General features: G+C 44.1%; 1 pseudogene; it reads left to right on the forward strand.

The window, feature by feature from the left end:
• Positions 1–15,018: 15,018 nt before the first annotated feature.
• LOC122544479 (perforin-1 pseudogene) lies at positions 15,019–16,535 on the forward strand (annotated as a pseudogene).
• Positions 16,536–26,477: the final 9,942 nt, after the last annotated feature.

Genomic DNA, 26,477 nt, shown 5'->3' on the forward strand with positions numbered 1-26,477 from the left:
CCACCTCCATCTCGAAGGACAAGGGATAACAGCTACAGGGGAATACCATCCTATTGCAAGCTCCCCCTCCGAGCCCCTCATCACCCCCTTTTTGGATATATATATCGGCCGTTCCCTCAGTGTCGTTGCGTCAGAATCCTGGGATTCCCTTTCCTTCAGAGGTATTGTATATCGACCCCACAGTACGTAGAACTGCAGCGGTTCAAAATGGCGTCTCACCCCCAGCTCGTCAATTGGGCAACTGGAGATGGCGAAATAATTTATGGGCCCAGACAGTGACATACACATCAAGACAATCGAACTTCATTTTTTATACCCAGATTGAGAATGGAGGTGAATATGAAGGGGTTTGGATTAATTGGGATGGTGTAGACTGATTAGATTAGATTAGATTAATTTTCAGTGTGGAAACAGGCCCTTCGGCCCAACAAGTCCACACCGACCCGCCGAAGCGTAACCCACCCATACCCCTACATTTACCCCTTACCTAACACTACGGGCAATTTAGCATGGCCAATTCACCTGACCTGCACATCTTTGGACTGTGGGAGGAAACCGGAGCACCCGGAGGAAACCCACGCAGACACGGGGAGAACGTGCAAACTCCACACAGTCAGTCGCCTGAGGTGGGAATTGAACCCGGATCTCTGGCGCTGCGAGGCAGCAGTGCTAACCACTGTGCCACCGTGCCGCCCAAAACTGGGAGTGGACGTAAGGATTTGGGTTACTTTGGGATGGTGTAGAGTGGGAGTGAACAGAAAAGACTTTGGTTCCATTGGAACGATGTAGAGTGGGAGTGAACAGGAAAGGGTTGGGGTCCATTGGAATGGGGTAGAGTGGGAGTGCACGGAAAAGGGTTTGGGACCTTTGATACCGTGTCCAGTGCGAGTGAATGGGAAGGGTTTGGGGTCCATTCGGATGGTGTATTGCGGGAGTGAACAGGAAGGGGTTGGGATCCTTTGGTACAGTGTAGAGTGGGAGTGAACGGAAAGGGGTTTGGGTGCATTTAGGTGGTGTAGATCTGGAGTGAACCAGAAGTGGTTTGTGTCCATTGGGATGGTGTGGAGTATGAGTGAATGGGCAGGTGTTTGGATCCATTTGGAAGGTTAGAGTGGAAGTCAACGGAAAGGTGTTTGGGGCCATTGCAATTTCCTAGAGTGAGAGTGGGAAAGGGGTTTTTGCGTGCATTGCGATGGTGTAGAGTGTGTGTCAATGGGAACTAGTTTGGGTCCATTGGCAGTCTGTAGAGTGGTAGTGAATGGGAAGGGATTTGGTTTCATTGGCATGGTGTGGAGTGGAAGAGAATGGGCAGGGGTTTGGGGAACATTGGGATGGTGTACCGTGGGTGTGAACGGGAATGCTTTTGGGTTCATTGGGATGGTGGAGAGTGGCAGAAAACGGGAAGGGATTTAAATCTATTGGGATGGTTGTTCTCCAAGTGAGGCAACAACACCTCGCCTCATCACTGTTTCAGCGAGCTCTCCCTTGTCTCCCCGCACACCTCTGACCCCTATCTTTCATGGATGGTAGTACGATCCAGTGAGCACAGTTTGTGAGATTAAAGTGGTGTTGGAAATGCACAGGAGGTCAGGCAGCAGCCGAGGAGCAGGAAAATCAACGATTCGGGCAGGAGACCTTAATCAGGATCAGGAAAGCCTCCTGATGAAGGGCTCCTGCCCAAAACATCGATTTTCCTGCTCCTGGGATGCTAGCTGACCTGCTGTTCATTTCCAGCTCCACTTTAATCTTGATTCTGATCTTCAGAAACTACAGTCATCACTTTCATACAGTTTGGAAGATGAAAGGCGAGAGGTGGCAAGATTAAATGTACGAGGAGGGTTGCACAAACCTTGCACTGGACAGTGTGCTGAGAGCCAGTGACGCTCTGTCGTCCAGCAGACTTCATCCTGTGGAAATATGACACTTATTATCACACCAGACCAACGTGACAGCACTCAGGCATAAGGTTTAAGCTGGGGCCAAGTGGGCTGTGTTCGACAACTTAAAATGAAGGGCTGCCTGTCCTCCACACTCTCTCAGACACGGCTGGTTGGAGGTAAGAAAGGAAAAACAGATAACACTGCACTGAGGTACAAAATTGGGATAATTTAGGGGTACAACACTGAGGGCAAAGTTATCAGCAGCTCAGGACAGGTTTCAAGTTGCAGAGAGAAAAAAAAAACCCGGAATGTTTGGGGTGGTGTAATGCAGAATAACAGATACCCGGGACTGACTTACTAACTGAAATTGAATCGAGGTGTTCGGCGTAGTTTTTATACAGAATAACAGATACGTGGGACTGAGTTACAGACTGGAATTGAATCTCGGGGAATGCAATGTTAATACAAATAAAACAACAAATGCATGGGAGTAGGTTACAGGTGGAAATCTAGTCAAAATATTCAAGGTGATTGATCTACAAAATAACAGAAACCCGGGAGTGATGCACAGACGGGATTTTCATTAAAGGATTCGGGTGGTTTACATCGTGAATACCAGATACCTTGGAGTGAGTTGTCGACTGGAATCTAACTGAGATGTTCAAGGTTATTTCGATATAGAATAAGAGATATCCAGAAATGAGTTACAGACGAGAATCCATTCGAGGTGTTCGGGGTGTGTGCTGTACAGAATAACAAATATCTGAGGATAAATTACTGACTGGAATCAAGTCACGGGCTTCCGGCGGTGGGGGTGGGTGGTGGTTATATATACAGAACAATAGGGAAGATGGAGTGAGTTACATTCCTGAATCTAATTGAGAGTTCGCGTTGGAAGATTCTTGGGAGGGAGTTACAGTCTGGAATCTAATCGAAGGGTTTGGAGTGGTTAATATAAAGAATAACTGATACCCGAGAATGAGTTACAGATCGGAATCTAATCGAAGGGTTTTGGAGTGGTTTAATAGATAATAAAAGATCCTTGGACATGAATTACAGACTGGAATTTTATTGAGGCATTCAGGGTACTTTAAACATGGAATAACAGACGGCTGGGATTGATTTACAGACTGGAATCTAATCCAAGGATTTATGGTGTTTAAAACACAGAATAACCGATACACAGTAGTGAGTTACAAACTGGAATGTAATATAAGGGCTTGGGGTGCTTTACACACAGAATAACAAATACCCGGAAGGGAGTTACAGACTGGAATCTAATCGAGAGGTTTGTGGTGGTTTATATACAGAATAACAGATACCCGGAAGGGAGTTACAGACTGGAATCTAATCGAGAGGTTTGTAGTGGTTTCGATATGGAATAACAGACATATAGGGGTGAGTTATAGACTTGACTTTAATCGGAGGTATTAAATGAGGTTTAGACATGGAATAAGAGATGTCTAGGAGTGGATTACAGCCTGCAATCTATTTGAATTGCTCAGGGTGAATAACATATAATAACAGACAAGCAGGAGTGAGATACAGACTTCAATCCAATTCAAGTTTGCAGGATGGTTTTTGGATGGACGAACAGATATCCAGGAGTGAGTGACAGACTGGAATTTAATTGAGGGTTTCAGGTTGGTTTATGGTTGGTTTCAGGTTGCGTCAGAATGACGCATATCTGGGAGTGAATTACCCACTCGAATCTAGTCAAGAAGTTCGGCGTGGTTTATATGCAGAATAATAGGAGTCTGGAAGTGAGTTACTGACTGGAAGACAATCAATGTGTTCAGGGTGGTTTAAACATAAGATAAGACAAACCTGGGAGTAATTTACAGACTAATCTAATCGAGGGATTCAGGGCAGTTTCAACATGGAATTACAGATACCTGGGAATTATTAACAGAATTGAATATGATCCAGAGGTTTGCAGTGTTTTATCTATTGAATAACAGGTAGCTTGGAGTGGACAACAGACTGAAATCTAATGGATAGGATTAACGTGGTTTATGTACTGAATAAGAGATAGCCAGGATTTAGTTACAGCGTGGAATCGAGTCGAGGGTTTCAGGGGTGTTTATGTATAGAATAAAAGATACCCGGCTGTGAGTTTTAGACTGGATTCTAATCAACGGGTTTGGGGTATTTTATACAGAGAATAACAGATACCTGGAAATGAATTGCACACTGGAATATGATTGAGGCGTTCAGGGTATTTAAACATGGAATAAAAGATAACTGGGAATCATTTATAGACTGTAGTGTAATTCAGGGTTTTGTGGTGCTTGTTATATAGAATAACTGATACCCGGGAATGAGTTACAGATTGTAATCGAATTGTGGAGTTTGGGTTGGTTTATTTACAGAATATCAGATACTCGGGAGTGAATTACAGACTGGAATTTAAGCGAGGCATTCAGGGTAGTTTATACATAGAATAACACATAGGCGGAAGTGAGTTACAGACTGGAATCTAAACGAGGGGTTCAAGATACCTTATCTGCAGAATAACAGATACCCACGACTGAGTTGCAGACTGGAATGTAATCGAGGGTTTGGGGTGGGGTGGTTTCGATATGGAATAACAGATATACAGGGGTGAGTTACGAATTTGACTTCAGTTGAGGAGTTCAGTGAAGTTTAGATATAGAGTAAAATGTTTCATAACTGTCTTACAGGCTGCAATGAGGGACACGATGTACATGTATTTGGAAAGGCAGCGACTGGTTAGGGAGAGTCAACATGTCTTCGTGCGTGGGAAATCATGTCTCACAAACTTGATTAACTTTTTCGAGGAATTAACAAAGAGGATTGATGACGGCAAGCGGTAGATGTGACTTGTATGGACTTCAGCAAGGCGTTCGACAAGGTTCCCAATGGGAGATTGATTAGCAATGTTAGATCTCACGGAATACAGGGAGAACTAGCCATTTGGATACAAAACTGGCTCAAAGATAGAAGATAGAGGGTGGTGGTGGAGGGTTATTTTTCAGACTGGAGGCCTGTTACCAGTGGAGTGCCACTAAGATAGGTGCTGGGCCCTCTACTATTTGTCATTTACGTAAATGATTTGGATGTGAACATACGAGTTACAGTTCGTAAGTTTGCAGATGACACCAAAATTGGAGATGCAGTGGAGAGCGAAGAGGGTGACCTCAGATTGCAAAAGGATCTTCACCTGATGGTCAAATAGGTTGAGAAGTGGCAGATGGAGTTGAATTCAGATAGATGCGAGGTGCTGCATTTTGGGAAAGCGAATCTTAGCAGAACGTATACACTTCATGGCAAGGTCAAAGTGAGTGTTGTTGAACAAAGAGACCTTGGAGTGCAGGTTCATAGCTCCTTGAGGGTGGAGTCGCAGAAAGATAGGATAGTGAAGAAGACGTTTGGTATGCTTTCCTTTATTGGTCAGAGTATTGAGTACAGGAGTTTGGAGGTCATGTTGTAGCTGTACAGGACATTGGTACGGCCACTGTGGGAATATTGTGTGCAATTCTGGTCTCCTTCCTATCGGATAGATGTCGGTAAACTTGAAAAGGTCAGAAAAGATTTACAAGGATGTTGCCAGGGTTGGAGGATTTGAGCTATATGGAGTGGCTGAACAGGCTGGGGCTGTTTTCCCTGGAGCGTCGGAGGCTGAAGGGTGACCTTATAGAGGTTTACAAAATTATGAGGGAGCACGGATAGGGTAAATTGGCAAAGTCCATTCCCTGTGGTCGGGGAGTCCAGAACTCGAGGGCATAGGTATAGGGTGAGAGGGGAAAGATATAAAAGAGACCTAAGAGGCAACTTTTTCACACAAAGGGTGGTACGAGGATGGACGCTGGTACAATTGCAACATTTAAAAGGCATTTGGATGGTAATATCAATAGAAAGGGTTTGGAGGGATATGGGCCGAGTGCTAGCAGGTGGGACTAGATTCGATTGGATATCTGGTCGGCATGGATGGGTTGGACTGAAGGGTTTGTTTCCGTGCTGTACATCTATATGACTCTAATTGCTCGAGTTCATTTTTATATAGAATAACAGATACCCAGGAGTGAGTTACAGATTTCACTCCAATTCAAGATTTCGGATGGTTTTTGGATGGAATAACAATACCCGGAATGAGTTGCAGTCTGAATCTAATCCAGATATTTGGGGTGTTTGTTGGGGTGTTTGGTGTGGAATGAAAGGTACCCTGAAGCGAGTTACAGCCAGGAATAAAATCGAAACGTTTGGAATTGTTAAGATAGGGAATAACACATACTTGGGAGTGAGTTACAGACAGGAATTTAATGCAGACGTTTACAGCGCTTTATGTATAGAATATCAGATGTCCAGGAGTGAGTTTCAGACAGGAGTCTAACCGAGGGATTCAGGATGGTTTTGATACAGATTAAGAGACATCCAGGAGCATTTTCCAGACTATAATCCATTTGAAGTGCTCAGGGTGGTTTATGCACAGAATAACACTTCTCTTTGAGTGAGATACTGCCTGGTATCTAGTCAAGAGCCTCAGAGTAGTTTATATACAGAATAATAGATACCCAGGGCGAGAATGTATTCACGGCATTCAGATGGGTTATACATTGAATATGACATACCTGGGAGTGAGGTACAGGCTGGAATATAATCGAAGGTTTTCTGGTGGTTTATGTGTAGAATAATAGATAGCCAGGAGACAGTTACAGGCTGGAATCCAGTCGATGTGTTTCGAGTCGTTGTGTATAGAATACAGGAACCTAAGTGTGAGTTACAGACTGGATGCTAATTAATAGATTCATGATGGTTTACATATATAATAACAGATACCCAAGTACGAGTTGCAGACTGGAATATAATTTAGGCGTTCAGGCTGGTTTCAAAACTGGGATATCAGATACCTGGGAGTTATTTACAGATAGGAATCTAATCATGGGATTAATTTGATTTATGCATCGAATAACAGATACCTTGGATTGAGTTCCAGACTGGAAAATAATTGAGTTATTCAGGTTAGTTTTATGTATAGAATAACAGCGCCCAGCTGTGAATTACTCACTGGAATCCACTCAAGCGATTTCGGGTGGTTTACAAACAGAATAACAGGAACGTGGGAGTACGTTCCACACAGGAATCTAATCGAGGGGTTCGGGGTGGTTTACAGATACGTGTGAGTGAGTTACAGAATACAGTGTAATTGAGGGTTTGGGGTGGTTTATGTACAGAACAATAGATATCTGGGAGAGAGCTGCGGACTGGAATTGAATCGTGGTGTTCACGTTGTCCTAAATATAAAATAACACGTATCTATGTGTGAGTTACAGACTAGAATCTAATCAAGGGGATCAGAGTGGTTTAAATATAAAATATCACTTACCTGGGAGTGAGTGACATCCTGGAACGTAATTGAGAGGTTCAGGGAGTTTAAACATGGAATAACAGTTACCTGGGAAAGACTTACAGACGGACCTCAATGCAGGCGCTTGTTGTGTTTTTATGTATAGAATAACAGATACCTGGGAGTGAGGTACAGACTGGAATCTAATCGAAGGGTTTGGGGTGGTTTTTCAGATATAGAATAACATACAGGCGGGAGTGTGTTACAGACCGGAGTCAACTCCAGGCATTTGGAATGCTTTACATACAGAATTACAGATGCCCGGGTGTGAGTTATAGCCTGGAATCTAATCGTGGGGGGGGGGGGGGGGGGGGGTTGGTGCAAGCTGATTTATATATACAGTAACAGATACCTGGGGACGAGTTACAAGCTGGAACCTAATCGAGAGGTTGGGGTGGTTTATATAAAGAACAACAGATACCCAGGACTGAGCTACGAAGTGTAAGCTAACTGAGCGCTTCAGATGGTTTATATTCAGAACGACAGATACCCGAGAGTGGCTTCCAGATTGAAATCTAATTGTGGAGTTCAAGATTGCTTCAACATAGAATATCAGATATCAGGGAGTGAGTTAGAGCCTGGAATCTAATCGAGAGGTTCAGCGTGGTTTATAGACAGAATAACAGATATCCGGGAGGGTGTTACAAACTGGAAGCTAATCGAGAGTTTCAGGGAGCCTTATATTTAGAGTAACAGATACCTAGGAGTGAGTTATAGACTGAAATCTAATCGAAGGGTTTTTATAGAGACTAACAGAAACCCAGGAGTGATTTACAGACTGGAATCTAATCGAGGGGATTGGGGGTGGTTTATTTAGAGAATAACAGATACTTGGGAGTGCGTGACTGACTGGAATCTAATAGAGGGCCTCAGGGTGGTTTATATATAGAATAACAGATACCCAGGAGTGAGTTACAAACTGGAATCTAATTGAGGGTTTCAGGGTGGTTTATATACAGAATAACAGATACCCAGGAAAGAGTTACAGACTGGAATCTAACTGAGGGCTTCAGGGTGGTTTATGTACAGAATAACAGATACTCGGGAATTATTTGCAGACTGAAATCTAATTGTGGCAATCAGGGTGGTTTAAACATAGAATATCAGATATCCGGGAGTGAGTTACTGACAGGACTGTCATCGACGAGTTTAGGGTGTTTTGTACATAAAATAAGACATGCCAGCGAGTGTTTTGCAGAATGGAATCTAATTGAGAGGTTTGGTGTCGTTAACACATTCAATAACAGATACCTGGGAATGATTCACAGACTAGAATCTAATCCAGGAATTTGTGGTACTTTATATAACGAATAAAAGATACCTGGGAATCGTTACAGCCTGGAATCTAATGAAGTGTTTCAATGTCACTTAAACACAGAGTAACAGATCATAGGATTTTATTACAGCCTGGAATCGAATCGATAGATTCAGCGTCATTTATAGATGGGAGTGGGTGAAAGACTGAAATGTAGTCGAGAGGTTTGGGATGGACTAGAGATAAGATAACAGATACCTGTGAGTGAGTTACAGACCGGACTCTAATCTAGATGTTCAGGGTGGTTTATGTACAAAATAACGCATACACGTTACAGAATGGATTCTAACTGAAATATTCAAGATGTTTTATGCATCGTATAACAGATACCCAGACTGAAATTTCATCTTGAAGTTCAGGATGGTTGATATATAGAAAAACATACAGGGTGGAATTAGTTAAAGACTGTGATTTATTCGAGGTGTTCAGCGTCATTTATTTGTAGAAAAACAGATATGCGAAGGTGAGTTACAGATGAGAACATAATCGAGTGGTTCAGTGTGGCATATACACAGATTAACAGATACCCGGGTATGAGTTACAGACTGGAATCTAAACGAGGTGTTCAGGGTGGTTTATATACAAAACAACAGATATTCGGGAGGGAGTAACAGACTAGAATCTCATCGAGGGGTTCAGGTGGTTTATATACAAAATAACAGATAGGCGGGAGGGAGTTACAGACTGGAATCTAATCGAGGGGTTTGGGTTGGTTTATACACAGAATAACACGTACCCGGGACTGAGTAACAGACTGGAATCTAAGCGAGGGGTTCGGGGTGGTTTCTATACAGAATAACACGTACCCGAGACTGAGTAACAGACTGGAGTCTAACCGAGGGGTTCAGGGTGGTTTATATACAGAATAATAGATACCCGGGAGGGAGTTACAGACTGGAATCCAATCGAAGGGTGCGGGGTGTTTTATGTACAGAATTGAAGATGCCTGGGAGTGAGTTACAGACTGGAATCTAATCGTGGGGTTCGGGGTGGCCTATATACAGAATAACACGTACCCAGGACTGAGTAACAGACTGGAATCTAATTGAGGGGTTCGGGTGGTTTATATACAGAATAACAGATACCCGGGAGGGAGTTACAGACTGGAACCTAATCGAGGGATTTGGGTGGTTTATATGCAGAATAACAGATACCAGGGAGGGTGTTACAGACTGGAATCTAATCGAAGGGTTCAGGGTCGTTTATATACAGAATAACAGCTCCCCGGGAGGGAGTTACAGACTGGAATCTAATCGAGGGGTTCGGGGTGGTTTATATACAGAATTACAGATACCCGTGAGTGAGTTACAGACTGGAATTCAATCGAGGGGTTTGTGTGGTTTATATACAGAATTACAGATACCCGGGAGGGAGTTACAGACTGTAATCAAATCGAGGGGTTTGGGGTGGTTTATATATAGAATTACCGATACTCAGGAGGGTTTTACAGTCTGGAATCTAATCGAGGGGTTCGGGGTGATTTATATACAGAATTACAGATACCCGGGACGGAGTTACAGACCGGAAGTGTGGCTCATATGCACAATCGCTTATACCTGGGAGTGATTGAGGAGGTCAAGATAGTGTATTTACAGAATATTAGCTACGCAGGAATGTGTTACATACTGGAATTTAATTGTGGCCTTCCAGATGGTTTAAAACTTGAATGCAACACACCTGGGAGTTTTTCATGCAGACTGTAATCTAATGGTGGGATTTATGCTGATTTATATCCCGAATATATCAGGATAATCTACGCATTCAATGTTTGGAATGACAGTTACCCAGGAATGAGTTACAGGCTGTTTTCGAACTGATTGTTCAAGATTATTTATATATCGAATAAAAGAAATGCAGCAGTGATTTACAGGCGAGAATGTAATCGAGGGGTTCAATGGTGGTTTCGTTATAGGATAACAGATATCTGGGATTGATGTTATAAACTGGAATCCAATCGAAGGGTTCACCATGGTTTATATTTCGAATAACAGATACCAGGAAGTGAGGTACAGTTTGGTACCTAATGCAGTGTTTCAGACTGTTGTCTATACAGAATACCAATTACCCGATGTGAGTTGCAGACTGGAATCTAATCGAGAGGTTTCCAGTAGTTTATGTACAGGAGAACAGACACCTGGGAATGAGTTACAGACTGGAATCTAATTGAGAGGTTTGCGGTGGTTTATATACCGAATAACAGGTACCCAGAAGGCGGTTACAGACTGGTCGAGGATGCAAGGTGATTTATATATAATAACAGATACCCAGGAGTGAGCTACACACTGGAATCAAATGGAGGGGTTGTGGTCGTTTATACACTGAATAAAAGATACCTGAGAGTGACTTCCAGACTGTAAACCTTTCGGGGTGTTTAAGGTGGTTTATATATAGAAAAACAGATGCCCAGGAATGAATCAAAAACAAACTAATCAACCTGTTCAAGGTGGTGTTCAGTGTGGTTTATATATAGAATACCAGATGCCCAGGAATGAGGTACAGACTGGTACCTACCGCAATGCTTCAGGCTGTTTTATATATAGAATACCAGTTATCTGGAAGTGAGTTACAGACTGGGATATAATCGAGGTATTCAGAATGGTTCATGCAAAGATTAACAGATACCTGGGAGTGAGTTACAGACTGGGATCCAGTCGAGCTGTTTAGTGTTGCTTAGATATAGAATAAACGATGCTCAGGAGCGAGTTAAAGACCAAAGTCTAATCGATAGGTTCGAGGTGGTTTACATATAAAATAACACATCGCTGGGAGTGTGTTACAGACTGGAATCTAACTGAGGCTCTAAGGATGAGTTACGTTTAGAATAGCACATACACAGTAATGAGTTACAGACTGGAATTTAATTGCTGCATTCAGGATGGATTAAAATACGATAGCAGATACCCTGGGTGTATTTTGTCTTTACAGATAAGAGTCTAATGTTGGGATTTATGACGATTTAAACATCGAATAACAGATATCTGGGAGTGAGTTACAGACTGGAATATAACCGAGGGTCTTGTGGTTTCGATGCAGAATAATAGAACTTTGGAAGTGGGTTACAGACTGGAATCTAATCGAGGTGATCAGGTTGCCTTTACATATAGTATAACAGATACCTAAGAGGGAGTTGCAGGCTGATCTGTTTTCAAGTGGTTCATGGTGGTTTCGGTTAAGAATAACAGCTCCCTGGCAGTGATGTACAGACAGGAATCTAATCGAGGGATTTGGCAGGGTTTATATACAGAATAGCAGGGACCAGCGAGTGAGGTACAGATTGGAATCCAATCGATGGGGTTGGGGTGGTTCAGATATCGAACAAAAGATAACTGAGAGTGACTTACAGAGTGCAATCTAACCGAGAAGTTCAGGATGGTTTATGCATGCAAAAACAGATACCCAGCATTGAGTTACAGACTGGAATCTAGTCAAAATGTACAGAGTGTTTAATACAAAAAATAACAGGTACCTTATATTATACAAGTACGAGTTACAGACTGGACTCTATTAGAAGGGTTCGGGATGGTTGATACATAGAATAACAGATCCTGGGAAATGGTTACAGTCTGAAATGCAATGGAAGTGCTCTGGATTGTTATGATATAGAATAAGACATAGCTGGAATTGAATTACAGACTGGAATCTAATCGAGGCGTTCAAGTTGGTTAACACAGAGAATAATGGATACTTGAGAGCGAGTTCCAAACTTGAATCTCATTGAGATGTTCTGGGCGTTCGATATAAGGAATAACAAATACCCAGGAATAAGTACAGACTGGAATCAAGTGAAGGGTTTCCGGATAATTGATACAGTGAATACCAGATATCCATAAATAAGTTACGCAACATAAATTAATTGGTGGATATGGGGTGGTGTATATGCAGAATAACAGATATCCAGGAGAGAGTTGCAGACTGGAATGTAATGGAATATTGTAGGTTGTTTATATAACAGATAACAAGGATTGATTTCCAGACTGGAGTCTAATCGAATTACTCAGAGAGGTGTATATATAGAATGACAGATGCGCAGGAGTGAGTTACAGTCGAGACCAAATGAGGTGTTCAGGCTGGTTGATACGTAGAATAACAGATAACTCAGAAGTGAGGTACAGACTGGAATCCAGTCGAGATGTGTGGGATGGTCTGCATATAGAATAACAGGTACTTTAGTTTGAGTTACAACTGGAATCTATCGAGGGGTGGGGATTTTTTGCACAGAATAACAGATTAGAATAGACTGGAATCAAATGAAAGGTTTCAGGATCATTTATAAAGAGAATACCAGATACTCAGAAGTGCGTTGCAGAACAGAATCGAATAGAGGAACACTGAGTGTTTTTTTTTAAATACAGAATAACAGCTACGCCTGAGTAAGTTACAGACTGGAATCTAGCTAAGGGTTTCAGGATGCATTGTATACAGAGAGGTTCAGAATGGTTTATATAGAGAATAACAGATACCCGGGAGGGAGTTACAGACTGGAATCTAATCGAGGTGTTCGGTGTGTTTTTGTCATGAATAATAGATTCCCAAAATTATTAGGAGACTGGAATTTAATCGTGGCTTCTGTGCGACTTTATATACAGAATAATAGGCGCACGGGAGTGAGTTACAAATTGGAATGTAATCGAAATGTTTAGGCTGGATTTTGTACAGAATAATAGATACCTGGGATTGCGTTACACCTTTGAATGAAATTATTGTGTTTAGTTGATGTATATATAGAATAACAGATACCCAGGAATCAATTATCCTGCGCCTCAGATGCTTACAGACCTGCTGTGCACCACACTCCCGACTCTGATCTCCAGCATCTGCAGTCCTCAGTTTCTTCTTATGCTCTTAACAGCCGATTCATGTGTCTTACTAAGCATCTTCTCCACCCATTTAAAATGACACGCTGCACTTACCAGCTCACAAATCTGTCCAACTGCGCAAACAGACATTGAACATCAACTCTAGATATGATCCCAGGAGTGGATTGAGTAATGTTGGATAGAATTTTGTGGTGACAGCTCATAAGCGTTTCAAATGTAGTGCGAAGGTCTTCAACAACAATTTAAATAGTATTCTGTTGTGAAAGCTCATAGATCTATCAAATTAAGCAATTTAAAAACCTAATCATGAAGCACACTAGCTAGCATTCGAGATGGTCAGCACACATATACTTTTAATCGCCGTTTAGATTCGGAGAATAGACTTTTACAGCTCATGAAAAATGTCATAATAAGCAAATAGAGCATTACTCGTCACCTAAAATAGCACAGATTTCACTCACACAGAAAATGCCAAAACGCTCATAAATATGTCAAATTAAGTAAACAGGCGGAGATCATTTATTAAAAATAGCATTTTGCTCTCAACAACTCGTAAGGCTGCCAGATGTTCTCCACAGATCTTCAATACCGACTTAAAATAGGATAATGCTCTTATAAACTTATATATCTGTCAAATAAAGAGACAGACGCCCATCACCCACTTAACAGAGCAAACATCTTGAACACTTCATAAATCTGTCAGGTTGAACAAACGGAAAATCAAAACTCCCTTGAGAGAGGAGATTGATTGTAACAGTTTGCAAATCTGTCGAAATTAACAAATAGAAATTTACTGTCCAATAAAAATAGCACACAGATTTTGAAATCTAAAAATCTGTGAAGTTAAGCAACCAGAAATTCAAGACCCATGTAAGATTCTACCCCCACCCCTCTTTTAACAGCCCTGAAATACCTTAAATGAAGTTGACAGTCCATCAACACTCCTATAAGTTGACATTCCGGGAATAACAATTTACCGACGTGTCAGATTTAGCAAACAAATAGACCCACACACTTAAAATTCCATAATGCTTTCAACAGCTCAGACATCTTTCAAAGTAAACGAAAAACAAACATATAAATCCACATAAGAAGTGTACAATTATTCAGTGATCACACATCCATCATATTTACTGAGCATCTATGTTCAAGCTCTATTGAAGATAGGATAATGCACTTTACAGATCATCAATCTGTCAGATGTCGCATTCAGACCATCAGCATACACTTAATTAAAAATAAGCTCTTAACAGCTCATCATAAATTTTCCCACTTAAGCAAGCAGAACTTCAACACCCATGCAGATTATCATACCTGTCTCATGAGCCTCATAAATATATCAAATTAAGAAAAGACATTTTCAAACCGCCATGCAACAACAGATTACAATAATTATGGGCTCACGAAATTGTCACGTTAATAAACAGATTTTCAACAACCCTTAAATGAATCATGCTGCACATAAATCTATCAAATGAAGATGTTCACTGCGTCTCTTGCAGATTCGCTTTCAGACCCAACAGTCGAGAAAAATGCCATCTGTGCATCCCAAAGTGGGCACCACTTTTCTCTTTCGCTGTCTGGTATTCCGGAGTGCCCTGAGTGCCTGCACCAACTGACGTGTGTTGCAAAGTCTGATTTGTGTCTGGGGCGTGGCTGGCGGGCTGGTCTACGACGTGGTGACCCTGCAGCCCATGGGGGCCTTTGTCATCGATGTGAACACCTGGCGCATGGGTACTGGGAGCTGCATCCTTTGTGACAATGAACTACTGAATGGCGTGCTGCCTGTGTCAGTTGAGGACTGGCGCACACCGGGCTCTTGCCAGCGCTTGCTCTCCAGTCTCCTTTACCAATCGGCAGCCAAGTTGTCAGAGTCCGCCACCTCCTCCATCCAAGAACGACTGGCGTGCGGACATTCCAGTGGTAACGCTGAAAGTTGGTGTCCAGATTGTGCTGGCTGGATCCCAATCCAAGATGGTGGAGTTTGGCAACATCCGCTCCCAGAGTGATTGCTACAGTTTCGCCAGTCACCAGTTCCAATGCCGCCACTACCAGTATCGTGTGAAGGACAAGCCCCTCCTGTCTCCCGATTTCCAACACTCCCTCTCCAGTCTCCCAACCAGTTCTGTCAGTCACGACAAGGACCCCTACCAGAAGCTGGTGGTGACCTCACGGCAGTGGAGCTGGGTGGGCGTTATAAGGATGTGACGGCTATTCGGATGTGCGAGGCAGCATTCGAGGGCTACACCGCCGTGGAGGTGAAGGACTGCCTGTTGTGGGGGCTAGTGTCACAGTGGGGCAGACCACCACAAGCTCGCAGAGCTACAAGCGATGCCAGGAGGAGGCGAGGTCCATGAAACTCCACAAGAACTTCCAGCAGGCCTTCAGTGACCGGGAGACGGAGGTGACGGGGGCCATGCCAGCCAGGGCGTCGACCTCTTCTTCTCTGGGGACAAATCGGCCTTCACCCGCTGGACGGACAGCCTGCTCACCTCCCCGGGCCTTGTACGCTACCCCCTAGCGCCACTCCACCACCTGCTGCCCGCTGGCGACCCCAGGCAGAAGAACGTGCGGCGCTACTTTGGCGAATACATCATGGGCAAAGCCCTTTCCCAGAAATGTGGTACAGGCAATCCGTGCCCTCACGGGTCCTACCGTGACACAAGCCAACCCTGCTCCTGCCTGTACCGCGAGTACAGCCGCGTGGACCGGAACTGCTGTTCCAAGGTTAAGCGGTTGGGCCGCCTGGTGGTCAATGTCAAGGAGGGCCAGGAACTTTGGGGGGGATTACTTCGAGAGCACCGACGGCTACGTGGTGATCAAGTATGGCATGGCGCAGACCAGGACAGTTGTGATCTCAGGCAAGAATAACCCCAAGTGGAACGCCAGGCTGGACCTGGGTGAGGTCAAGGCCGAGAGCGGGCACAAGCTGACGTTCGAAGTCTGGGATAATGACAGTCCAAAAAGCGATGAACTCCTGGGCAAGTGGCAGGTCAGACTGACCTCTGGCACCCACAGTGAGGTCTGCTCCTTCAACTATGGCAAAGTGACCTCCGACTACACCTTCACCTGCGGCCTGCACCTGGGTGGTGCCAACCTACCAGGATTACAGGCCCGGCCGTGGCAGTGTCCCCTTCACCACTGCCCTGGGTTGAAACAACCGCACTTTCCTTCTGAACACACGCTGGCCCACCAACTGCTCCAAATCGCCATAAACACATAATCTAATTCCCCTGACCTTTACCTCCGACACTGTCTTTCCCGGACAGTATCCTCGCTATCACCACTGCAGCATTGTAAGCGCCGTACAACGTGAGATGCTCTATGTCATTGCATCGAAACGCTTTGAAGGCTTTTTTCCAACCACGGAAGCAGCTCAGTGCACAAGAAGGTGCATTTGTATAGTCTTTCACTTTCTCAATAAATCTAACTATGCATTTAGCCTGTTTAATGTGATCTGTCTGCACGGGGCACACTCGGTCAGCGAGCTTGTGGAGTGCTGTGGGGCTGTACATAATGGGCATGGTGGGGGGAATAAAAGAACAAAGTATCCTTGCACAATTACACGTAAAGAAAAGGCAACTGAAACACATTGGTTACAACGGATGAATTTGAGCACAGGACAAATGAAGCTGTGATACATAGAACATAGAACATAGAAAAATACAGCGCAGTACAGGCCTTTTGGCCCTCGATGTTGCGCCGATCCAAGCCCACCTAACCTACACTAGCCCACTGTCCTCCATATGTCTATCCAATGCCCGTTTAAATGCTCATAAAGAGGGAGAGTCCACCACTGCTACTGGCAGGGCATTCCATGAACTCACGACTCGCTGAGTAAAGAATCTACCCCTAACATCTGTCCTTTACCTACCACCCCTTAATTTAAAGCTATGCCCCCTCGTAATAGCTGACTCCATACGTGGAAAAAGGTTCTCATGGTCAACCCTATCTAAACCCCTAATCATCTCTATCAAGTCACCCCTAAACCTACTTTTCTCCAATGAAAACAACCCCAAGTGCCTCAGCCTTTCCTCATACGATCTTCCTACCTGGCAACATCCTGGTAAACCTCCTCTGCACCCGTTCCAGTGCCTCCACATCCTTCCTATAGTATGGCGACCAAAACTGCACACAATACTCCAGATGCGGCCGCACCAGAGTCTTATACAACTGCAACATGACCTCAGGACTCCGGAACGCAATTCCTCTACCAATAAAAGCCAGTATGCCATATGCCTTCTTCACCGCACTATTTACCTGGGTGGCAACTTTCAGAGATCTGTGTACGTGGACACCAAGATCCCTCTGCTGATCCACACTACCAAGTATCCGACCATTAGCCCAGTACTCCGTCTTTTTGTTACTCTTACCAAAGTGAATCACCTCACACTTACCTACATTGAACTCCATTTGCCACCTTTCTGCCCAGCTCTGCAACTTATCTGTATTGATACATTGATGCAACAGCTCGTCAAGGATCAGCTTAACTTCCTCACGAACATAATAATATCCACGAAAAAGATATATTGAAGAACATGGGCAGATGCTTGCGCCCATCGTGATTGTATAGAGTGGGAGTGAAATGGAAGGTGTTCCAGTGCATTACATGAGGAAAGTGTAGGAGCTAGCTGGAAGGGAATTTGCTCCCTTGGATTTGTGTGTGATGGAGGTGCATGTGAAGGGAGCTTGGCCCATTTGGAATTGTTAGACCGAGGTTGGAAGCAAAGTGGCTTCAGACCATTGGGTTTGAGAGGTGTGGGAGTGAACTGGGATGAGTTGGAATCAATTGGGATTAGTGTAGTGTAGGCGTGAACGGGAAAGGGTTTGGATTAATTGGGATTGCGTAGAACAACAGCAAAGAGGAAGGGCATTGGATCCATTGCGATCATGTAGAATAAGAATGCACAAGAAGGAGTTTGGGTTAATTATGATGGCATAGAATTGGAGTGAGCAGGAAATGGCTTGGGCCCGTTGGGATTGTGCGGAGTGTCTGAGAACAGGAATGGAACAAAAGCCAAAGTTGCTGGAATAGCTCAGCAGGTCTGGCAGCATCTGTAAGAAGAAATCAGAGTTAACATTTTCGGTCTGGCAATCCTTCCTCAGAAATAGAAATCTTATGTGTCTATTGGGATTGTGAAGGATAGGAATGAACGGGAAGGGGTTTCCGTCAGACGGGATTGCATAAAGTGGGTGTGAGTGGGAAGTGCTTTGGGTCCTTGGTGATTGTGTCCCCACTGAGAGTGAATGGAAAGGGGATTGGGTGCATTGGGGTTCTGCAGAATGTGACAGAAGTTGTCTCTAACCTGTACAAACTTGGCTTGAGGGAGGAAATTGGAGCGGCAGGAGGAAACCCATACAGACATGGAGAGAATGTGCAAACTTCATACAGAGAGTCGCCCAAGGCTGGAATCGAACACGGGTTCCTGGAGCTGTGAGGCAGCTGTGCTAACTGCTGAGCCGACATCACGGTGAAAGGCCCTTTCGCCCAACTGGGAGCATGCCAACTGAAATGTTCATCCCCTCCAATCCCATTTCACTGCACTTGTCCCATATCCTTCTAAACCCTTCCTAGCCATGTATTTGTCCAAATGCCTTTTAAATGGTGTCAGTGAACCCACCTCAACCACTTGCCATGGAGCTCCTTTCTTTTAAATTGAAAATGCCCATCGGGCTCCCTGTTACTCCTGCCCCTCTCACCTTAAACTGATGCCGGCTCGTCCTCGATTCTCCAACCCTGGGGAAAATGATTGAGTTCATTAATCCTCTCCAAACCTCTAATGCTATTATATACTTCGATAAGATTCCCTCTTAGTCTCCTTTGCTCTCATGGAAAGAAGTCCGAGCTGGTCAAACCTCTCTCTATAAAACTCCTGGCAACATCCTTGTAAATTTCTTCGGCACTCTCTCCAGTTTAATAACATTCCTCTTTTCGCAAGGTGAACCAACCTGAACACAGTACTCGAAGTTCAGCCTCACCAACCTCCTATACAATAGTAAGATAACTTTCAAACTCAGCACTGAATTTCCTGTCTGCAACGGCCAATGTGCCAAAAGCCCTGTCTACCAAAGACTCCACCTTCAGAAAACCGTGCACCTGAACTCAAACGTCCCTCTGTTCCACTACACTATTTAAGGCCCTGCCATGCACCATGAAGCTCCGACTTTGATTTGACTTTCCAAAATGCAAAACCTCACACTCATCGAAATTAAATTACATTTGCTATTTTTCAGCCCACTTCCCCAGCTGATCAGGGTCCTGATGGATTTTTTGATAACATTCCTCACTGCCCATGTTACCGCCTATTTTTATGTCATCTGCAAAGTTACTAATCATGGCTTGTACATTCTCCTGCCAATAATTGACAGCGATGACAAAACGACAATCGGCCCAGCACTGACCCCTGAGGCAATACACTGGTCACAGGGCTCCAATGTGACAAGCATCCTTCCAGTAGTACCATCTGCTTCCTACCATCAAGCCAATTATGTGTCCAATTTGCCAACTCCACCTGGATTCTGTGCAATCTAACCTTCCAGTGCAGTCTCCCATGTTGAACCTTATCAAAGGTGTTACTGAAATCTGGATAGACTACTTTTATTAGTTCCTACTATTTCAATTCTGTGAGAACACTTAAAGTACCTTTAACTTGGTATCCGCTCGCTAAGCTAACACCAAGAGGCACCATTACAAATTTTTCACTGTCGTCATTTGAGTGCGCATGATAATAAAGGCTGTTTACTGTTTCAAACATCTTATATCAGCATTTTGCCTTATAACCCGCAGTAAAAAGCATCTGTGAGAACATTTTCACGACCCGCATCATGTGCAATTTAGAACATAAAACATTACAGCCCAGTACAGGCCCTTCAGCCCTCCATGTCCTGTCGACCCGTGAAACCAGTCTGAAGCCCATCTAACCTACACTATTCCATTTTTATCAACATGTCTATCAAATCACCGTTGAAATGCTGTTAAATTTGGCGAGTTTACTATTGTTGTAGGCAGGCTGTTCAAAGCCACTACTATTAGATTACATTACATTACAGCGTGGAAACAGGCCCTTCGGCCCAACAAGTCCACACCGACCCGCTGAAGCGCAACCCACCCATACCCCTACATATACCCCTTACCTAACACTACGGGCATTTTAGCATGGCCAATTCACCTGACCTGCACATCTTTGGACTGTGGGAGGAAACCGGAGCACCCGGAGGAAACCTTCAGTCAGTCGCCTGAGGCGGGAATTGTACCCGGGTCTCAGGCGCTGTGAGGCAGCAGTGCTAACCACTGTGCCACCGTGCCACCCACCAGAGTAAAGAAACTACCTTTGACAACTATCCTATATCTATCATCCCTCAATTTAAATCCATGTCCATGTCCCCCCCCCCCCCCCCCCCCACCCCCCGTACTAGTCGTCGTCATCTGAGGAAAAAGTCTCTCACTCAATGTCATCCTCGGAGTTTCTCATACGTCTCAATTGTCACCTCTCAACTTTCTTCTTTGGAATGAAAACAGCCTCAAGTCCCTCAGCCTTTGCTCGTTAGACCTTCACTCCATACCAGGCAACATCCTGGTAAATCCCCTCTGAACACTTTCCGAAACTTTCACATGTTTCCTATAATGCAGTGACCAGAAGTGTATGCAATTCTCCCAGCGGGGCCGCACCAGTGATTTACACAGCTGCCGCATGACATCACGACTCTGAAACATAATCCCCCCACGAATAAAAGCTAACACACCGTATGTCGTTGTCACAACCCTATCAACCTGGGTGGCAACTTGCAGAGATCCATGCACACAGACACCGAGGTCTCTCTGCTGTAACAAACTGCCAAGAATCTTACCATGAGCCCAGTCCTCTGCATTACTGTTACACCAACCCGTTTGTAAATGAAATGCCTGTCCCATTCGACTCCAATGAAATAATCTGTTGTTCTTAACTCGTTCCTGAAATGTCGAAGGATTGTAAATAGGGATACACTATCATGTAGCAGTTACTACTTTGAAGATGGTCTGGGAAATTCCGTCTTCACATTCCTTGTTGTCATTCTATTGATGTCGTGCCCTAAGAATGTCACTCCGGCTATTGCAAGTTCTGTTTTCCTACGTTTATAACCAATATTGCATTCCAGAGTCTGCAAAGCCTCTGTCAAATGTTACATGCAATTTCTCCATGGATGGCAAAATACCACTAAGTCGTCTATGAAGATTGGGCAATGAGTTAATCCAGTCACAAATCTGTCCATTCCCCCTTTGGAATGTTGCTGGTGCGTTTGTCATTCCAAAGGGCATCACTTTAAATCGATATTGCCAATTCTCAGTCTTCCACTCTCTCTGACAATGCTCTTTGCCAGTAACTGCGAAGTAAGTCCAACTCACTGGTGGAAGTGACTTATTCCACACTTTCTACACAATCTTCCACCCTTGGAATTGGACATGACTCACAGAATATAGAACATTCCAGTGCAGGACAGGCCCTTCGGACCTCAATGTTGCACTGACCTGTGAAACCAATCTGAAAGCCATTTAACCTGTACAATTCCATTTTAATCCATATATTTATCCAATGACCATTTAAGTTGACGTGTCCACTACTGATCGGGAACGCCGTTGCTACTGTCTGTGTAAATAATCTACCTCTGACATTTGTCCTACAACAATCACTCCTTAATTTCAAGCTATATCCTCTCACGCTGGCCATCACCACCGAGGAAATAGGCTCTCAATCTCCACCCTATCCAATCCTCTGCTCAGCCTGTATGTCTCTATTAAGTCACCTCTTCACTTTCTTTTCTGAAATGGAAGCAACCTGTAATCCCTCATTTTTTCCTCATAAGACTTTCCCTCCATAGCATACAACATCTTGATAAATCTCCTCTGCACCCTTTCAAATGCTTCCACATCCTTCCGGAAATGTAGCAACCAGAACTGTACATAATACTCCAAGTGCAGCCACAACAGGCAATTGTGCAGCTGCAACATGACCTCCTGGCTCCGAAATATAATCACTCCATTAATAAAAGCTAATACACTATACAGCTTCTTAACAACTCTGTCAACTTGGATGGCAACTTTTAGGGATTTATGCACATGGACACCGAGATCTCTCTGCTCATCCACACGATCAAGAATCCTAACATTCGCCCAGGGCTCTGTAATCCTGTTACTGCTTCCAAAATGAACCACCTCACATTTTCCCGCGTTAAATTCCATTTGCTACGTTCCAGCTCAGCTCTGAAGCTTTATGTATGTCCCTCTGTAAACTGCAATATCCTTGAGCACTGTCCACAACTCCATTGACCTTATTGTCGTCTGCAAATTTACAAACCCACCATTCTCCGCCCCCATCTGGTTATTTATAAAAAATACAAACAGTAGTGGAACTAAAACAGATCCTTGCGGTACACAATTCGGAACTGAACACAAGGATGAACATTTCCCATCAACCACCACTTCTGTCTTCTTACAGCTCGCCAATTTCTGATCCAAACCGCTAAATAATCCTCCATCCCATGCCTTTGTATTTTCCGCATAAAGCTACCGTGGGTAGCCTGATCAAACGTTTTACTAAAATACATATACACCTCATCAACTACTTTACCCTTATCCACCTGTGTGGTCACCTTCTCGAAGAATTCAATAAGGTTTGTGAGGCATGACCTGCCTTTCATAAAACCATGTTGACTTCCCATAATCAAGTTATTCATTTCCCGATCATTATAAATACTATCTCTTCTAACCTTTTCCAAAACTTTACCCAACACCGAGGTAAGGCTCACTGGTCTATAATTATCTGGGTTTACTACTTTCCTCTTCTTGAATATTGAGATAAAATTTGCAATCCTCCAGTCTTCTGGCACTATTTCCGTAAGCAATGATGACATAAAGTTCAAAGCCAACGCCTCTGCAATCTCCTCCGTGGCATCCCAGAGAATACGAGATTAAATTCCATCCACTCCGGGGATGTATCTTCTTTCACAGTATCCAAAATGTCTGCCACATCCTCTTTATGAATCTCAATCCCATCAAGTCCAATAGCATGTATCTCAGTATTGCCCTCGACAACATTGTGCGTTTCCAGTGCGAATACTAACAAAAGATATTCATTTAGGGCCTCAACTCTCGCTTTGGACTCTATGCACACCTTCTCACTATTGTCCTTCACTGGGTCTGATCTTATTCTCGTCATTCTCGTCATTTTCCCGCGTATGGAGTCGGGTATTACAAGGGGGCATAGCTTTAAATTAAGGGGGGGGGGTAGATATAGGACTGAAGTTAGGGGTAGGTTCTTCACTCAGCGAGTTGTAAGTTCATGGAATGCCCTGCCAGTAGCAGTGGTGGACTCTCCCTCTTTATGGGCATTTAAGCGGGCATTGGATAGGTATATGGAGGATAGTGGGTTAGTATAGGTTAGGTGGGCTTGGATCGGCGCAACATCGAGGGCCAAAGGGCCTGTACTGTGCTGTATTGTTCTATGTTCTATGTTCTATGTTCTATTCTTTTATTCCTGACATATCTACAGACAGCTTTAGGGTTTTCCTTGATCCTGTCTGCCAATGATTTTTCATGTCCCCTCCTGACTCTTCTTAGCTCTCTCTTTAGATCCTTCCTGCCTACCTTGTATCTCTCAAGCTCCAGAGCTAAGCCTTCACACCTCATCTTACCGTAAGCCTCCTTCTTCCTCTTGACAAGGGATTCAACTTCTTTACTAAACTATGGTTCCTCGCCTCGACCACTTCCTCTCTGCCTGACAGCGACATTCTTATCAAGGACATGCAGTTGCTGTTCCATGAACAAGCTCCACATTTCAATTGTGCCAATCACATACAATGTCCTTTACCTTCCTATGCATCCTAAATAAGATCAGATTTAGTCACGGTGTGGACATTATGATAATCAATGCAGATTGTCCCAACTTCCCAAATTCTATACTCACTGCCCTGACTCCGAACAGACGTTTTCTTAAATCTCTCTCTGGATGCCGATCCCTGCTGTCTCTAAGATTCTGTGTTTGTATTTCCCTGTTTGCCAAGAGATGTGTTCATGGGATGCTACTGTATTTCAGCAGTTAATGAGTAATAGTTAGTGTATCAGGTCAGTTAAGTTTTCGAATAGCTTGCCAATGTATTCTTAACTACAATTTCATTTGATTTATTTTTAAAGGTTTTTTTAAAAAATTAAACAATACACACTTTACAAAACAATTAACATTAACAGCTGTATACATGGAAACAGTATTTTTACAAGGGAGGTGACATGCAAAGCAAGACCTCAAACCCCACCGTTCAACCAGTTTTCAAGAAATGATGACATATCGCAAAGCCCAATTTCAGTCACCACAAAACAGTAACAAATGATTACAAGCCAGTCCAATTACATAAAAAGGAGCATTGCATAGAAGTCAGATACCCCCCCCGCCCGCCCGCGCAACCCAGTAAGCCACCTGTCCCTCCTACCTTCCGGCCATTCTAAGACAGCCGTCCCCTACACCCCTTCCAAGTCTCGTTCCGCCCAATGCCACTTCCGGTTCTCAGTCCGCCCTGACACACCTTCAGGCCATCTCTGCGACAGCCTGTCCTGCTTCCCCAACACCCGCCGCCACCCCCCACCATCCCCACCAAGGACGACAGCGATCAGGTTGATCTACTCGCAGTCTGGCTTCCCGAACCGCCCTTCGCACCTTTTGGCCACCTCTAGGACAGCCTGCCCCGCTACTTGCCCGCGGTTAGAGCACTGAAGGCGGCCTATCTCCATTCCAGTTCTGACTCTGCCCCTACGTGCCATTTGACTCTCACCCACCCTAGCCCGCCACTGGCCTGTAGACTACCCTGTACTTTCATTTCATCGGGTTTCGACTGTAGTATTTAAATACATTTTGTTTTGCTTAAAACCGAGTGGTTTGACCGGCTGCATCACACCTGGAACACCCACTTTACATCTGCCTTTAAAATAAGAAAACTTTAGGGAGGAGGTTACCATCTTAAAATATTTTCAGGGGTTCTGGTCTGGTCCATAACAACCTCGGAAACAACCGTACTGATTTTGTGTCATTGGTCAAGGGGATTTGTGTTAAGTGGACAGCCTGATGAGGAACATTGACGTCTGTTGTTATTTATGCTTCAGTTCTGCTAACGGACGGAGGGTTTCCTGGAAGATATCTACGGGATATCTCAGGACAATCGTACGCTGCTCTCTGAACCTCGCCTTAATCACAGCATAAACCCCAGTGTTAGTGCAGCAACTCAGAAGTATAAAGCTTAATTCCATAAGAATAATGCGTGGTTGCAGGGTTTGGTAACCCAACCAGGACATGCGGATCCATATAGTGTAGAACATTAGTAAAGTTCACAACATCATTAAATTGGCCGAGAAAGCCAGCAGTAATATGATGGATTTCCTCTGCCTCTCCATCTCTGGGTCTCTGGGATTCTCCCAAATTTCTGGGAGCCCGGAGTCTCCTGCAGGCTGTGCTGGTCACGAGGATGTTGCTGACAATAAAAGCATTGCACGACAGGATCAGGAGAATCGGGATGCCTGGGGCGAGAGTGCTATAGATGAACTCAGTTACTACCCAGAATGGTGAATTGACCGCATACAATCTAATCAGACAAAACCAGGATTGGTTTACCAGCACATACTACTCCGTCAGCATGAAATACCAGAAAATGTCCTTTCAACCGCTCAGTACAGTTACTGGACACAGAACCACATCTGCCGCTCCCTCATTGCAGCATGTGCTTCTCAGCTTCTGGCAACAGATGGCGACAAATCGGTCAATGCTGAAAGCGGTGGTGAACCAGACTGAACAGTCAGTTCCTGCATAGATTCTGACAGTGTGGATGTTGCAAAAAGGAATGGTCTCCAGGAAATGAAAGTGTTCTTTAAAAGTAATTGGAATGTGCCTCAGATCGAGAAAAGTAACCAGTAGGTCAGTTACTGCCATGGTGACCAGGTAATGGGTGATGAACATAAAGAGACTGCAGTTTTCCTTACACAGGATCACGAACGTCACGAGATTAGCTACATTGAAGGAAAACATACAAGGATATCAGAAATCCGGTCGGACTCAGAATAATATTTTAACTCAGCACCA

The sequence above is a fragment of the Chiloscyllium plagiosum genome, unplaced genomic scaffold, assembly GCF_037043375.1.
Source record: "Chiloscyllium plagiosum isolate Xiang-an unplaced genomic scaffold, Cpla_swu_hap1 HiC_scaffold_41, whole genome shotgun sequence".
NCBI classification, from domain to species: domain Eukaryota; kingdom Metazoa; phylum Chordata; class Chondrichthyes; order Orectolobiformes; family Hemiscylliidae; genus Chiloscyllium; species Chiloscyllium plagiosum.